The sequence below is a fragment of the Onychomys torridus genome, chromosome 2, assembly GCF_903995425.1.
Source record: "Onychomys torridus chromosome 2, mOncTor1.1, whole genome shotgun sequence".
Classification (NCBI taxonomy): domain Eukaryota; kingdom Metazoa; phylum Chordata; class Mammalia; order Rodentia; family Cricetidae; genus Onychomys; species Onychomys torridus.
In genome coordinates, this window is record NC_050444.1 from 5,211,443 (window position 1) to 5,224,957 (window position 13,515).

The following is a 13,515-nucleotide window of genomic DNA, read 5'->3' on the forward strand; positions in this document are numbered from 1 at the left end:
TGCTACATGTCAGTTGAAAATGCATCATAAATATGTAGGAAAACCTATATAAATAGCAAATGCAAAGATTTATTTATGATCAACCTATGATGTATAGCCACAAGCCAATGCAGGGTTATCTACAGAATTAATGTGTAGCTCTTATAATTTGCATATCTATATTGACTATTTTCTTTTGTGTATATAATTGCATGTTGTTAAATAGCATTAATGGATTAAAGGAATTCTTACGTATAGGTGTGGCAGGAAACTACAAACTTCAGTAGCCTCACTGTACTTTTTAAATTCCTTTGAAGCAAGGAACTTACATGAAAATTTTTATATAAGCCATTTCTCTTAGTACTAGCAGATGGTATAAACATTTTCATATACATTAAAATCTTAATGATCTTTATATACATGTGTGTGTGTGTGTGTGTGTGTGTGTGTGTGTGTGTGTAAAAAATTTAGTTTATTACAATTTTATAAACAGTATCTCAGGGGAACTATATTAGAAAGTCTTACATAATAAATATGAACTTCAAAGGCATCTGAAGGATGTTATGCACACAATCAAAAGAGCTATATCAGATTAGATTCCACATATAAGGTTAAAACATCAAATTATTTCTTTACCAGCAACAACAAGGAGAAATGACATGCTTATTTTAAACATATTCAAATACCATACAATTTTCTTTATTTGTTTACTGTAGCAGGAATTTTCTCCAATCCTGCCTGGCCTACAGTCAGGACAAATCTCTGTCATCCACCAGTCCCACAGCTGCTCAGACTCAACTGAATAAGCACATAGAGACTTATATTGCTTACAAACTGTATGGCCATGGCTGGCTTCTTGCTATCTGTTTTTATATCTTAAATTAACCCATTTCTATCAGTCTATAACTTGCCATGTAGCTTGTGGCTTACTGGTATCTTAACACGTTGCTTCTCATCATGGTGGCTGGCAGTGTCTCCCTGACTCAGCCTTCCACTTCCCAGAATTCTCCTCTCTCCTTGTCCTGCCTATAATTCTGGCCTGGCTGGCTACTGGCCAATCAGTGTTTTATTTATTAACCAATCAGAGCAACACATTTAACACACAGAACATCCCACAGTAGTTTACTTATTTCTCACATTCCATTTCTGAGTGTTCTAATACTGTCCTTGGCCTAACTTAAGGCTTTAGCAGAGACTATTTTTTCTCTGTTCAGGACATCTCAAATGCCCTTGCCTAGGCCCTACCTATGTCTTATTTTCAGTTTGTTCCACATATTATACTTGGCCCCAACTGTGAACTCTCCTCAATTGAAAATATTCTTAAATAAACATAATCTTACATCTGTACTTTCTGCTATCTCTGGTGTTCTTTGGCTGATCATCATCTAATTTGACATTGAAAAATGTTACATCAATGTCAATAACAGTTTTAAGATGCCCAATTAAAATCAGAGATGAAATGCTACTTAGTATGTACTAAATGTTCCCTCATTTTTTGAATAATTCAAACACTAAGTGAATCTTTACCTTAACACCATCCAAACACTTTTATTTGGCTTGTTGAAAAAAAGGGGAATTGTCATTTTCTATGGCCATCACAGACATTCCATGTACACAGACTCTACAAAATTTCTATGCAGCACATTCTGCAATGCTGGAGACCCACTCAGGACAGGGACAAGTATAGGAATGGATGTAGGTATGGATGTAGGCAATGAGGTTATTATTTTCTCTTGCTTGTAACTTCACTGTTATTACTTTTGAGTTATACTCTAGACCTTTGTGCATTAGGATTAGGAATGTTGGATTCAGGGATAACTTTTCAGCCACTGAGTCAAACAGGGATAATGGATTTCAAATTTCATGTAAGCAGTAGCAGCTTCTCTTCAGCTTGATGTAGGAATTTTTCACTGCCACAACTGTCTGTCTATTAACTGTCTGTAAATATAATAGTACCAAGTGAGATAATTAGGTGTGGGTCTACATGAGAATACATTCTACAGACCCATCTAGCTTTGAGAGACAGGAAGTAGCTTTTTCTTTAGATCTAGAATCATGGTGAATAAAAGCTCAGATTTTGTTTTGTTTTGTTTTTCAAGATAGGGTTTCACTGTGTGGCTTTGCGCCTTTTCTGGAACTCACTCTGTAGCCTGGATCTCACAGAGATCTGCCAACCTCTGCCTCTCGAGTTCTGGAATTAAAGGCATATGCCATCACTGCCTGGCTCAGGTTTTTTATCTAGAAAGTGTTAGGAATAAATCTGTAATCTGTGCATCAAGCCCATATCCCTTATTTGATTTAACACTATAGGATTGGAGGATAAGAATGAGTGGAGTCCATGTGTTCTCATTCTCTTGTTTCCATGCTTCTTCTCAACTGCAGCAGTGTTAGTGAACATTCACGTTACTGTAGGGACTTCACAGATCTCAGGCAGGACAGTATGTCAGTCTCTAGAAGAAGCATCTTGCCCTTCTTGTCCTCAAGGACACCTCCCTCCAAAATCTGGCAAGTTTTCATATTATAGGTTCATGCTATTTGTCATTATTGCTGAAGCCAATCATTTTTCAAAACACATTCTACTGTCAACCCCATGAATACCAGATTCTTGGATTTCTATACAAGTGGCACCTTCCTCCAAAAGTTTGTCCTATGTTGGGCTAGACTGGATAAACCTTTGTAAAAAATGTCATACCTTGGCCAACAGATTTAAATCATGTTCATTTGTGGAATGCTCCATTCAGATCATGTCCCAGTTGTTACGATGGAGGACCCTTCAGTGGCAGCAACTGCACACTGAGCATGTGAAAAGCAATTTGCTGATGGCAGTGATGGCTTGGTTTTGGTTAAGTTCTTGATAGCATAGTGGCAATATCTGCTTAAACCTCTTACTCAAAACTTGAAGTGCAGATGTGAAATTGTATAAACCATTCACTATCACATATGCACCCTAAAAGGCAAGGACTATTTTGGCTGCCTGTGTTTGAAAACAAGCAGATATTGGCATACTTCTGAAGGCAGGAATAGCTGGCTGGGGAGAGTGTGTAAATAGGATAGATGATCTGAATAATTTCCATAGGCAGATCATCAGCATGCTCTGCAATTTCTGAAGATTCACCTGGTCGCATTCTTAGGCATAAATAGACAAGGGTGAGCTGCCTTAAGGGCATATAAAAGTAAAAATATTCTTGTGTTGATTATGTCAGAAAGTTTGTTGGTTATTGCTTGCTAATGGGCCCTTGTGCAGGATATCCTTCCCAGAAGGATTTCCAGGGTCACAGAAATGGTGAGGAACTAGAATTCAGCTTATTCAAGGTTCTCAGAGTCCTGCAGTAGATAACATGGTGAAGGGAGTGTGGGTCAAATTGAGGAAGAGCCGAGAGCACAGGAGAGTGCAGCTATTTCTGGAGTTCCCTGCCTCTGGCTTAGCCTGTCTCATACTAAATTTAGGTGAAGTATAGAAGAGGGTGAAGTCATCCTGACTCCAGGTTTCCTAAAATCAGAGCAACTAGAATATGATACAAAGAAGCAAATGGGGGTAGGAAAAGTCAAGAACAGAGAACAAGAATCAAGTAAGTGTGCGTGATTTTAAGTGTTCAGGAGTTCTGCAAACTGAAACAGAATCTATTTGCAGAAAATGGAATCTTTCTGTTACCTTATTTTAGCTTCTAAACTATACTGTTCCTTCCTGTATAATGACTTCCTTCCTTCCTTGACTCTATGGAAGCTGAAAACCACCACTAAAACTTCTCTTTCTGGTGGGTACCAAATGAAAGTCAGTGGTGGTATTCTACCATACTGTAGGCCTGAGTTGATAGATTAGATTCTTTTTATCTTTTTATTTATTTATTCATTTTATTTATTCTTTTTATTTTTATACTACACTTGTGGGTAATTTTCATTGACAGTTTTTAGCAGGCTTACTTATATAGTTAGAATTTAAGTCACAGTAGACTGGTTTCTGGATTTTTTTTTTCAGACTAGCCTCTATGAAAACCCAAAGGCCAGCACATTAATATGGTGTTTGTTTTCCAAGACAACCTAACTATTCCAAGATCTTAACAGCTAGTCTTCAGATTATCCTTCATGCAAGCAGCAGTCATTTCTTATTCTAAAAAAAATCAAAGCCCAGGACAAAAGGGACTTTATTATATTTACGACATGATATTGGTTTGGCCAAGCTTTCTAAAAGCTTATGTTTACTGATCAATACACACACACACACACACACACACACACACACACACACACGCTATTTCTGCTTGGTCTTACCCTTCTATTGGTGAAATTATTAAGGCCACTCCATGTAGTTAAAAGGGAGGTTTATTTTGTGAGGTAGCTTACAAATGAAGGGATAGGTTGCTGGGTCTGGGAAAGGTATGGCGCAGTTGGGCGGCATTCTCTGGAGAACTCTGCTTGGTCTGCCTCCAGCATCCAGGGTCCTGGAACCAAGAGAGGCCTCTCCTTTTGATCCTGCGTCTTCAGCGTCCTCTCTCAACCCCGCCTTGTAGGCATGACCATTACCTAAGCCTCAGTTGGGGTTGGAACTTCCAGGCCAAGGCTGGAATGGCTACCCACTACACCCTTCCCTTCACCAATGCGTGACACTACACGGGGTGAAGTTTTTAAGCTGATAAAATTTTTCCATCAAGCCTTTCTTTCTTACTCTGTGATTCTAAGAAGACATGGTTAGGTGTAGTGGATAGGCATCCCAGCATTGGCCTGGAAGTTCCAACCCCCACTGAGGCTTCGGTAATGGTCACACCCACAAGGCGGGGCAGAGGAGGAAGCGGAAGACGAAGGATCAGGAAGGACTCACTCTCTTGGTTCCGGGACGCGGGACGCGAGAGGTGGACCGAGCAGAGTTCTCCAGTGAACGCCTCCGGACTACCCTATACCTTTGCCAGACTCTGCGAACTACCCCTTCATTTGTAAGTTACCCCACAAAATAAACTTCCCTTTTAACTATGTGGAGTGGCCTTAATAATTTCACCAATATCTGGCGCCCAACGTGGGGCTCGAACCCACGACCCTGAGATTAAGAGTCTCATGCTCTACCGACTGAGCTAGCCGATAGTTAGGCAGTTATGCTTTCTGCTATCAGAGTCATTGTTTTCCTCTCCAAATAGGAAAAGTTATTACTCACCCATACAGTGCCTACCAGAATAATTCTGAACAAATTTTAGATACACAGTAACAGCTTATCCCAATCAAATCATCAGTGCATTACTCTTGTCTACAGTTGTCAGAGTGTGTCACAGCTCAAAGGTTATAAAAGGAAGCAAAACTTCAGGGGGCTTCTCTTCATTCAGGCAATGCCCATGGATCTGTCAATTCCACCATTCGATGCCTTGCCATAGAGCTTCATAAGAGCAGCTATTCTTTGCTAGAACGCAAAACAATGTTTATGATTTGCTAAAGAAATCACCAACACCATAATTGTCCATAGACTATATTACAGCATAGAGCCATTAGGCATTTGTTAGGGGCTCAGGTTTTACCTGCAGACTGGAAAGATTATGCCAAACTGAACTCATGAGCCCTGAGAGCCAAGTGCTTTCTGAAGTCAGTCAGTCATTCTACCACTGTGCCCTCAACCAAGGATTGGATCTCCTAGACATCTCAGTAGTCTTATTTACTGGCTGAACATTTCCTGACTAAGACTCCTCCTCCTACTGTTTTTCCATGTCATAGTCGCTCCTCAAATGAAAGTACTTATTGTAACAGCAAGTTGTGTTTCTGAAGTAATAGCCTACAATAGTGAATGTCATAAATGATAGCCAACACAAGCTTTCAGGAGCCAAGAGAGACTCTTTGCTTAATTATTCTTCAAAACTTCCACAGTGGATACCTGTACCTCAGGCACTGCTGAACTTCATTGAGAAACTGACCTATGTAGTTTTGCCTTCCTCTAGATAGTGAAAGTCTTGCTCTTTAAATTTAACAGACTTTGTTTGATATTTTTGTAGCTGTGTGACCTTTAATGAATGATTTTACTTTGCAGTGCCTGTAGGAAGAACTGAAGACATGATATATTAACTGCTTATAACTCTACTTGGTCCATTTATGAACACTCAAGGCATGTAGCAATTGAAGAAAATAGTGAAGGGTTATATATTAACAACCGCTATCAGTTACCATACAATCCCTCGTACATAGGGCTATATCTTTATTATCTGAAGTCAGAAAAAGTGACATAATACACTTCCTAGGGAATGGTTTCTCTCGTGGTAGATGGGTCTTTACCACTAAGCAGGACAATCTTCTACAAACATGTTAGCTGGCTAAGCTAATCTAGACAGTGACTCACTGAGACTCCTTTCTCAAGGGATTCTAGATTTTGTCAGGTAGACCACTAACACTAACCACCACAACTTTTACTATAACATTCCTGAGGGCAGATACTGAATGTTTAATCTTTAGAGTCTCATCAATTATAATGGTGTGTATAATGAAAAGCGAAAATCAGTGTATGTTTGTTGAATGAATGAATGAGCAACTGTAAAGAATAATGTTACATAATTATAGTTATATACTTTATATGCACAAGATTCATAATCAGACATAAGAATGAACCACTGAATGAAAGCTATAAGAACAGAAGTTATTTAATCTCCATTTGTTATGAAAAGACTCTGTGTTTCAGTTTAAGGAGGTCATAAATTAGCTGCCATAGAGAAATTAATAAATGAGGTTACATTATATAGTGGCTTGCTTCTTAGCTTGCAGGTTTGACCCTCATTCTCCTTGGTGTTACATGTTTGGGGTTTTCCCCAGCATAGGCTGTCACTCATTTTGCTTTCTGAATCCTACCTGGCTGTACTTAGAGAAAGGATTGATTCATTCCCCTAGTATGAGTCTTGGGGCAATGCAATCTGTTCATTATAATTTCAATGACAAATTTTACCCATGAAAAGATCTCCTTATGGCTTTTCAGGGCTTTATTTGGGACATAGAGAAGTAAGTTTTTTCCAGACTGCTTAGAGAGATGGGAATAACCTTTCTAAAAAGGAGCTTCAGCAGGGGAGGTTTCACATGTCTGGCATTGTACTCCATATGGTAGGACCTACATTTTATAGAAATAGATTCATAGCTGGGGTCAGACATAACCTAAAAGCACAGCTGACTTTCATGTAGATTCTAAGAAATAATAAGTGATTTATCTGAAGAATTCTGAGGTTCTGAGCTTCATCTGAAGAATTTACTAAGTTCTTTTGTGTGCAGAGATATGGGCACCAGGGGACAAGGGCCTCTCCTGTCTTGTTGACATCTTCATCAGCCTCTCTAAATATTTTCTTTCTTCCTTGGTCTTTCCCGACCTCTTCCCCATTTTGATGCACAGAAGGAACTGACATTCACATTTTAAAAGAACATTTGATTTCAACTTAATTCTAATAGGATTACAGGAAAACCAACAGCTCCTTTGCTCCTTTGAACTCTGAATTACATTAGAGGTTTGGAGTCACTACAAACCCTTCTTGTGTTCATATATCTTCATTGTTGTTCTAAATCAGAGTCAAGACTGTCTGGAACACTGAGCAGATTCACTGACCGTTTGACTGATCTCACATGTTCTTTTATGGTATTAACAATACTTATGTGAACACAAGGATCTCCCTGCAGGTTGATGGCCACATTACTTGAGCTTTTCACTATAAGGATCCACTGGCTTCTGGGAGGGACTAAGTCTAGTAAGTTTCTGGGACTCTGCTCACCAAAGCACTCACATTTGGGAGAATTATACTCTTTAAGCAATTTCACTCACTGCTGCAGTGAACCAGGAGGGAAGAGATGGAGGTAATGTTGACCAAGTACCCTTGCAGCTGTGCATCCTTTAATGCTATTGCATCCATAGAAAGAATGTCTGACTGCAGTGTGGCTGAGAATAAACCCTAGGGATTCAGATGCCTGACTCAGGATTCAGGTCCTTTTAGAATATTAATTTTTCTAACTTTTGGCTTTAATATATGAAATGGTGATGAGACTGCTGAGTTCCAATTGAAAAGATTAAATAATATGCTGTATGTTAGGCTCTTAGTGCTGTGCAGTTTTTAGACATGATACACAAGTTGGTTTACTCTTTCTTAAATGTAGTATTTGAATGAATACTGCCACAGTAACAGATCTGTTATGAAATAAATGAGGCCAGGGTTTGTTTTCACAGCCTACTCTTCAAAGCCATGGAAGCATGATTTTAAATGTTTGAGGAATCCCACTTGGTGGGTGAAGATGAAGTGTCCGGGAAGTTGAGAAAGTAGCTTTTCTCCTGCAAGGCTTCTGCACAGCAAGGCTGTAAATTATTAGCCCTATTGATCTTCCCATTTGATCGTTTTTATTGAACATTTCAGTGCAGAGCAGAATACAAATACTAATTAATAAATCTGGATTCTAACAGGCTGTCTGACACTTAGAAATAGGAATCTACTCTTAAACATAATTGAACCTAATTCCCTTTGTCCCTATATTCAAATAGTGCTTCTGTGATTCCCCATTCTAGCCATTCCATCTAAAGTTTCAGAAAACACATGGGCATTCATACATATACACCTTCAGTGCAGGAAAAAATCCAATGCCCTGCCCTTCCCCATATGTCCCTTTAGTGCCCTTCAGTGTCTAGGATTCTCTGCTTTACCTAGTTCCTTGCTTACATTTCTCCTCTCCTAGAATGTTAATCCTGCAGGACTGTGCATGTACTTACAACTGCCACATCAACACGTACAACAGATCCAGAATGAATATATAAAAGACACACTGAATCTGTTCATCTTCCTTCTAACTTCATGATATAACCCAAATTTTCCAGCTGATTATGCACCCCACCATTTTTACAATTTGCTTCTGGTCTTCCTGGTGTTCCCTATCTGCTCTACTAACCATTGTGACATCAGCTGAACCAGTAAATAAATATCACAGATCTGGGTTTCTTTAGTGATACTTAAATTATTTGGTGAAAAGAGATTACTTAATATTTCTATTATCCTACCTGAAAGATAAGATGTTAGAGAAATCATATAACAGTGAAAGGAAAAGGAGAGGAGAGAAAGATACATGGGGACAAATAGTAGACAGAGGTAGAAAAATGGTTCCTGACTAGACTGCCCAGTCCCAAATAACCACTCAAAGGCTGAATATTACTTATAATTCTTGGTTGATAGCTCAGGCTTGTTACTAGTTAACTCTTACATTTAAATTAACACATATTTCTATTTATGCTTTGCCACATAGCATAGCATATTCATCTCCTGCTCCCTCTGCATCTGGCTTCTCCTTCCCAGAATTCTCAGCTTGGCTTTCCTACCTAACTTCATCCTGTTCATCTATTGGCCAGTCAGCTCCTTTATTAAACCAATCACAGTGACAAATATTCACAGTGTACAAAAGGATTATTCCACAGCATTTCCCCCTTTTTGTTTAATAAAAAATGTTTTAATTTAACATAGTAAATTATATACAATAAAAACAGTTATTAAGTTAAAAAAATCACAGTTACAATATCCTGTCTATTGGTATTTGGCAAATTTAGAGAAAATACTTAATTACCTATCTTTTCTTGATTAGTCTAAAATTTTATATCTAATTTACCCTTTCATCATAACTGAGAAAATTATAACTATGACTATCTAGTCTTCAACTCCATCAAAGACTCCAGAAGGATGAAATATTACCTAATGACAGGGACATCAGGAAGCCTGGACAGTCACCCAAAGTTTCTCTGCAACATTGGAGAATCCAACTCTGGCCTACAGGCCTAGCATATCTGACTGACTTTCCTGTGAAGCAGGCAAATTTGCAGGACTGTCCTACCTTGTCTTGGCAAAGTTCAACAGTTACCTTTCTTGCATCCTGCTGGTCCAGTTTAGACAGTAACTGTCATCATTTGAGGTAATGCAGTTTCTTTGTCCACAAGGCTAGCTTTTACCATAAAGAAAACAAACTCCATATGGAGTTTCTTCAATGCCCATCATCCTCTTTGAAATAATTGGTGCTGCCAAGAGCAGACTTATCTCACTGTCAAGAAAAATCCAAGTTCTTAAAACATTTTAAATGCCATATTCTGTAGGTTCTTAAAGTATTTGAAGATTGCCTATCTATCTAAAATATATATCTTTATGACTTTGAAAACCTAACTAATACAACTATAAGTGGAATATCCAATCATCACAGAGCACTGCATGGCAGATTTAACATTTTCTAGTTTAAAAAAAAAGGTTTCTGGGATACACAATGCTAGATGGAGCATGGACCCATCGCCACCCAGAGTCAGCAGAGCATGGCCCCCTGAAATAGAGGTGAATTACCTCCACCATGTTGGCAAACTGAAATCAGCAGTGTCAGCAGCCAAGGCTTCTGCTTCAGTATTAGCCACTGCAGTTTAAAGCAATAGTTACACAATAAAACAGATTCAGATGGAATAAGATTTTTAATGGTTTACAGTGTGTGTAAAAATGTATGTAGTCTTGGAAGAGAAAAGAAAATAAATATAGACAGTTATACAAAAACATAGTTTTAAAAAATAGTCTTTAAAGATACAGTAAAGTTAATATAAAAAACAAGCCACATAAAGATGGATATTACACAGATAATCTGGATTGTGTGTCTTTGAGATTTTTAATTGCAGAAAGACATTTGATTGTAAAGGCTGCTCAGTTAAACCAATATGTATAATTTAAAGGTACCTTGAATTCAAAATTTGGATGTAAGGATATGTTGATTTGGAAAAGAGGCTCTGCTTTTTTTTCCACAGAAAGGAAGAGGCTATGGATTTGTTCCAGATTAAGATACACCAGGTTTGACCAGCCAACACCCCCTGAAAGGTCTCTGATGATACCATGGCCCAGATCATCCAACATCCAAAATCAACTTCAAGGCAACTAGCTCAGAAAATGCAGCCTCACAGACTATTTCAGTTAGGACTTGACCATAATTCTTTTTTTTTCCCAGGATCTAAGAAGTAGCTTAGAAAACTATGCCCATATTCCCTAAAAAAAATGGATTATGGATGTTTGTCTTTGTTTACATTTTTGGTTACAAATTATTTGTCATAGTCAATCTCTTTCTTAAAAAAGAAAGGAGGATATGATATAGAAATATAGGATATAGATAGGATGAAAGAGTAGATTATTGAACCTACTTTTAAAGAGCAACAACTTCTTTAAAAATATTTTATATTACTATAAATTTTAGTTTATTGATATAAATTTAAAGTTAATTTTGTTATACTGTATGTATATTTTTACTCTTGTATAAGGTATTATGTGTATGCAACTCATTTAAAATTATAATGTATCATTAAGAAAAACAGATAAATAGTTAATCATCTATGATAATCAAACTTATAGTCATATTAGTTTAATTTTCTAGGTATACATAGATATATTTCAGATCAATAGATTATCTTCCAACACTTCAAAGAACTACAGATTATGGCATTTAAAATGTTTTAAAAACTTAGACTTTCTGGACAGTGAGACATCTGCTCCTGGCAGGACCAAATTACTTCAAAGAGGAGGATGGGCATCAAAGACACTGCATATGGAGTTTATCTTCTTCTTGACAAAAATATACATTTGGGCAAGAAACTGTTCTTGCCTGTACTGCTTAACAAAATGTTGTATCCACTGGACATGCAGGACCCACAGGAAGGTGACCATTGAACTTTGCAAGGCAAAATGGTCTTTCAGGTTCCTGCTTTGCAGAAGAAACTGCCAGATATTCTACAGAACACAGACAGAAGCAACTGAGAGACTCTAGGCCTGTTGGCTGAAGAATGGATGCCCTAAAGTTACAGAAGAACTTTGGATAACTGTCCAGGCAGGCAGCTGTCTCTGACATTCTGGATTTTTGGAAGTTGCTTGCAAAGTTCTTCCTGCTTACTTGGGTAATATTGTATCCTTCTGGGGTCTTTGATATAGTTGAAGACTAGATAGTTATAATTTTCCTTGGTTATGATAAAAGATAAATTGCATATGAAGCTTTAGACTCACAAATATAGGATAAATAGAATATTTTCTTTGAATTTGCCAAATATAAATAGATATTTAATATCTATTTAATATTTAATAAGTAGATATTGTAACTGTAATTCTTGCTAGATAATTGTTTTGTTATATGTAATTTTACTATGTTGAAGTTAAAACCTTCCTTTTAAATAGAAAGAAAAGGGTATACTGGTGGGTGATACTGCTCTGTGTGCTGTGAATGTGTTGCTATGATTGGTTGATAAATAAAATGCTGATTGGCCGACAGCCAGGCAGGAAGTATAGGTGGGATAAACAGACAAGAATTTTGGGAAATGGAAGGCTGAGTCAGTAGATGCCAACCCACTGTCCAGGGAGCAGCATTTAATGGCACACAGGTAAAGCCATGGAACACATGGCAACATATAGATTAACAAAAATGGGCTGAGTTTAAGTGTAAGAGCTAGTCAGTGGTGGGTCTAAGCTAATGGCCAAGCAGTTTTAATTAATATAAGCTTCTGAGCGATTACTTTATAAGTGGCTGCAAGGTCTGTAGGGCTGGACAGGGCCAGAGAAAACTTCAGCTACATTTGCTGTTATAGATGACTATTAATCTATATTTCTTAATTATATATTACATTTTTAAATTAGCTGTATAAACATAACACCCTAAACAAGACTAGAAATATGCATACAGGTTCACAAAGTCAACTTTAAATTTGTATCAATAAATTAAAATCCATACTAATGTAAACTATGTAAAATTAATATGTGGTTTTGGGGGTTAAAATAGATAATAATCTACCCTTTTATACTATCATTTCTTTTTTAAATAAATATTTTTATTTTATAATTAGTTTAATTTTACATATCAGCCATGGATTCTCCTGTCCTCCCTCCTCCCACCCACTCCCAGCCTTCCCTCCCAATCCAACCCCATTCCCACCTCCTCCAAGGCAAGGTCTCCCCTGAGGATTCGGCCAGGCCTGGTAGATTCAGTTGAGGCAGGTCCATTCCCCTCCTCCCTGCGCCAAGGCTGAGCATAGGCCCTAAGTTCCAAAAAGGCAGCTCATGAACCAAAGAGGGGTCCCGGTCCCACTGCCTGGGGGCCTCCTAAACAGTTCAAGCTAATCAACTGTCTCACTTAACCAGAAGGCCTGGCCCAGTTCCATGGGGGCTCCTCAGCTATTGGTTCAGAGTCCATGTGTTTCTGCTAGTTTGGCTATTTGTCACTGTGCTTTTTCCATCATGGTCTCCATATCTCTTGCTCATGTAATCCCTCCTTTCTCTTGCTGGTTGGACTCCTGGAGCTCTACCTGGGGTTTGGCCATGGATCTCTGCATCTGCTTCTATCAGTCACTGGATGAGAATTCTATCATGACAATTAGGGTGTTCGGCCATCCAATCACCAGAGTAGGTCAATTCAGGCTTTCTCTCAACCATTGCCAGTAGTCTATAGTGGAGGTATCTTTGTGGATTTCTTGGAACCTCTCTAGCACTCTGCTTCTTCCTATTCCCATGGGGTCTTCATTTATCATGTTGTCTCTTTCCTTGTTCTCTCTCTCTATTCTTGATCTAGCTG

General features: G+C 38.1%; 1 protein-coding gene and 1 non-coding gene across 2 annotated transcripts in view; one reads left to right on the forward strand and one right to left on the reverse strand.

Annotated features, from left to right (window-relative positions):
* Positions 1 to 13,515, forward strand: part of Xkr4 (XK related 4) — a 466,651-nt gene that overhangs the window by 173,873 nt on the left and 279,263 nt on the right. The window lies entirely within an intron of this gene.
* Positions 4,980 to 5,059, reverse strand: Trnak-cuu. The gene has a single exon. It is a non-coding gene; the product is annotated as a tRNA-Lys (tRNA).